A 4,776-nucleotide genomic window follows, 5' to 3' on the forward strand; every position below is an offset into this window, starting at 1 on the left:
GGAGATGGATGGTGGTGGATGGTTGTACGGTGTAAATATACTTAATGCCACTGAACCATACACTTGAAAATAGTAAAGATGGTCAATGTTATGTTATGTGAAGTTTTCCACAACAACATTTTTAAAGGGCTGTATGTCCACCACCACCTTCATGACAACAACTTGCCTTGACTGGATTTGAGCCTTTTCACTTGCCTACATGAAAAATGGCTGAATCCTGAATAATTTAAAATTCTGGGTGAATTCTGGATGCCGTCAACTCATCCATGTATGGTTATGGTGGCACTTCGGGGTCAGAAGGGGAGAGGAGATATGAAATAGATGACATCTGTATTTGAACGTCCCGGAGGTTACTCAAGGTGGAGCTGCCATCAACTGAGACATCTGTGACTCTAAAATGCTCCCCCAATTCTCACTGTGGTCATTACTGTTACCCTCATAAGATTTGTGTCCTTGAAGGAGGAACATGAAAACCCATGGGTTGACAAGAGAATGACCTCACTACGGTATCTAACCCGCTATTATGTCTTCATCTTGAGTCCAAGGAAGTACCCTTTGCCCCCATAAAAGGAAAATCTAAGATAGATAGGAGGGTAATCACATTAAATATCTACTGGTTGTATCTTTTTTTTTTCATGAACAACTACTCAACATCACTCAGCATCAGGGAAATCCAAATCAAAACCTCAATGAGATAACCACCTCACACCAGTCAGAATGGCTAAAATTAACAAGTCAGGAAATGACATGTTGGCGAGGATGCGGAGAAAGGGGAACCCTTCTACTGGTTGTATCTTGAAATAGCTCTCGTAAGAAAGCACTTGGAATGCTGAATTGTCCTGAGTGGGTTCCTTATGTCGGTGTTTTTAAAAGTGTAGACCGGGTGCCTGGGTGGCTTGGTCGTTTAAGCATCTGCCTTCGGCTCAGGTCATGATCCCAGGGTCCTGGGATGGAGCCTTGCATTGGGCTCTCTGTTCCACGGGGAGCCTGCTTCTCTTTCTCCCTCTGCCTGTCCCTCCCACTGCTTGTGCTCTCTCACTCTCTCTGTCAAATAAATAAATAAAGTGTAGACCCCCTGAGTTCGAATTGCTTGGGGCTCTTGTAAAAAGAGACATAATCCAGGGTTCTACCTCAGACATACTTAATCAGGATTTCTGGGGGTGAAGCCTGGGAATTTGTATTATTGACAAATCCCTTAGTGATTCCTACTGACTGAGAAACAAGAGCCCGGGGCCAGCCCAAGTGAATTAATTAGGAAGCCTGGGACAGACAGTGGCCATCTTGGGTAGCTACCATTTTGGTGGGAGAAAAACCAGTGGTGACCACCAGGGGACTGAGGGGTAGTAGTAGGGAATTGACAAGCAGGAGGTTTGGCTAACCTGATCATTTCTTTAGTCTCAGAAGGGGCAGATTCTGCCCCCTTTTTGCTAGAGTCCAGAAATGGTAGTTTTTGATCGACAAATGTGCGCAGGGAAGGCAAATCTGTATTCAGAGTATCTGTTTCAGAAGAACAAAGTGTTACCCTCCCCATGATGGAAGTGGTTAAATGTAATCAATCTGTCGCCAGGTCGCTGGCTAATCACGTCAGAGAATAGTGCCATATTGGGACTCAGTGTTTGGTCTTTGCTGCTGGTGGACTGAGCATTCAGTGGTAGCCAGGCCAGCGTCGGTGAGTGGAAGTCTGTGCATAACCTCCCTCCCTGCCACTCGGACCCACCGGGCCATGGCATCAATGGCGGAGCAAAGAGCCTGACTGGTGCCCACAAATGGGTCATGCCGTCAACTTGGTTATTTAAAATCCCCCTCTGCTGAAGTTATCCTTTGGTGAGCATTAACATGGGATACAAATCTCTTCACATTCTTTAGCCATTCAGAGAAATCTATCAGTATCCCTCTTCCTCAGACCTCCTTGGCACCAATTTTTCAGTAATGTTCCTTCCAAATTCCTGACCATCCAGCTAAACCATGTTCCACAGCCCATGAATTGGTATAGACCCTCACCTTGTCATTTCTTCTTGTGGGCAAAATGCACAACCAGGTGCACTGTTCCCGGTTCTGCCCTGGGAGGATTTCCCTTCACCTGTCCTCAGGGATGCTCCATAAAGGGACTGTCATGCTTCAGTGTCCACTTTTGGGCTTTGAACACAGTTTTCCATAACCATGACATACCCTCAAGACCCCAAGACCAACCAGTGAGGTTACATAGACTTTTTTTCCAAGAACAAACAAGGTTCACAGTCAGAAGGAAATGGGTAGAGTCTGCTCTGGGACACCTATGTTCATTCAGCAGCTGTTTCATGAGTACTTGCAATGTGGAGAATGGGTAGTGATGGGTCCTATCCATGGACCACTAAGGACCAGTTCAGGAAGAAGAGCTCAAAAGAACCCACTTTCCGACATCAACAGCAATGAGACAGAATGAGTTGAAGAAGCCTCCTTGGTGCCTCTCTTCTCCCACCCAAAGCCCCTTTGGTACTTGTGGGAGGTGGGTACCAGTATTAACTTCATGCTGGCCTGGGTCCTCGAATGAATGATGCTTGTTCCTGCTGACACCATGAATCCTAGGTGGTGATGGGTACATTCCTTGCCCTCAGTCACTCAAGCACACCGTTACAGACAGCTTTCCTGTCTTGATGCCTAAGCAAGATGAGAAAGGTCTAGCAGTTGGTTTATTCATCTTCCACGTATTTTAAGAGTGTTTATTAACCTACTGCTGTGAGATCTAACTCGCGTGCAGCAAGGACTATCACCCCCTTTGACCTGCACCTCCTGGTTCTTAAGATACCACACAGGGTTATCTACTTTGTGCAGGCTCCAGATTTCTGGTTTCTTTCATACTCTGCTCTGTTTAACATTCTGATCCTTCTGTTTGCCGTTTAAATAATTTCCTATGGTTGTCTCTTTCAAATGCTGAGGAGGGTTTTAGGCAAGCATACATTGCAGCTTAAAAAGTACTTGAGGTATGAAAGTGGTATATTTTAGTTAAGCCACAAGTAGTATCTATCTATCATCTATCTATCTTCTATCTATCTATCATCTATCTATCATCTATCTCTTATCTATCTATCATCTATCATCTATCATCTATCTCTTATCTATCTATCTATCTATCCATCTATCATCTATCTATCATCTGTCATCTATCTCTTATCTATCTATCTATCTATCTATCTATCTATCTATCTATCATCTATCTATCATCTATCTATCTATCTATCTATCTATCTATCTATCTATCTATCTGCCTGTCCATCATCTATCTATTGTGTTTAGGCTCAAATACACACACACAAACACATACAGACACAGACATACACACACACACACACATACACACACATTATGTTTAGGGTAAAATATACCCACACCTAGGCACACACATTCATGGCAATTCTGTTACCATGGAGACAGTTCTACAATGGCTTAAAAATTGCTTAATGTATAAAAGTATTAAAAGATTATATCCAGTAAGGCACACACAGTTCCACTAAAAAAAAAGACCATATTTATTCCTCAGGATCTGGGTCTTTCCCATGAACATGCAGTAATGAAACTTACAAAACTCTCAAATTTAAGAAATTCAGTGCTCCTACCGACCATAAAAACCTATTTGTAGGCATTGAGTCATTTGCCTGTATTTAAGAAGTGTTTGCCAAATTATTGGTACTGCTTTTTTATTTTTATTATTGCTACTAGTATCCTGTTGAGGGTGGGCAGTGAATGATGAGGGTGAAAGCAGTACAGAGAGATGAAAGGGGCCCTTGAGACCATCTGTGTGTGTGTCGTGGCCATCCATACAAGACAGGCCAGTCACTTCCAGGTACTTCCCTGGGTGAGTGCAATAGCCAGTCTTCACTGAGGGATGTCATGGGACAGCCCCATGGCCAGTGCTGGGCTGGGGAAGCCCGGGCATGGGGTACTTGCTTCGCCCTATGGTGGAAGGCTGCCCTGGCCAGAGATGGGAGGGTCATTGCCAGGGATGCAGGGCAGGTGGCTCCAGTTCACAGCTGTCTGCTCCCACCACCAGGAGACCCAGATCCAGGTGTTCATTGTTCAGACTCATCCAGAAGAGAGGAGTGATCCTCCAAGCATCGGGTTGAAGGAGTTTCGAACTCCAATGCAAAAGGTTCAGGAAGAGGCTTTGAGGCTGCTTCGCAGGGGGCTGGGCTGGCGTGGTGGGAGCAGGGACCACGCAGCCCGGGGTGGGATCTGGCTCTGCCCACCACGTGCTGCATGGCCTTGGAGCATCGCCTCATCCCAGCCTCATTGCTTCCCCAGTGAGGAGGAGGAGGTTGACGCTTAAGACTTCAGAGACCCCACCCATATCATCTCTCCCCCAGGGGAGGTAACCTCTGTGTTATTACATTTCTCTGTATCCCCTCCCTCTGTCCCCACAGCACTTAGAAGCCTGCTTCCGACAGATGAGCAAGTGAGCACAGTGCTCAGGAGCTCCGACTTGAGAGTCAGATCAATGAGGGTTTGAGTCCCGGCTCCGAAAAATGGGCACCCTGAAAGGGCCCATAAAACCACAGGGTTGTACGAGGACACAGGTGACTAGAAGCACCCCGTCAGAGCCCGATGAGTAGAAGTTCTTATGAATAGGAGCTCCAAGGACCCCCGTAGATTGGGTCCAGAGCAGCAGCTCTGACGGACACGGCCTCCCCGAGATGTTTCCCTCGGTTGTATTCAAATCGGGTAACAATGGGCCTGGCGTTCTGGGAGGGGCCGAGGGTGGTCCCTCAGATGCCAGCGGCCGGAGCCCACAGGGAAGTCAAA

This window comes from Halichoerus grypus, chromosome 1 (assembly GCF_964656455.1).
Source record: "Halichoerus grypus chromosome 1, mHalGry1.hap1.1, whole genome shotgun sequence".
NCBI classification, from domain to species: Eukaryota; Metazoa; Chordata; class Mammalia; order Carnivora; family Phocidae; genus Halichoerus; species Halichoerus grypus.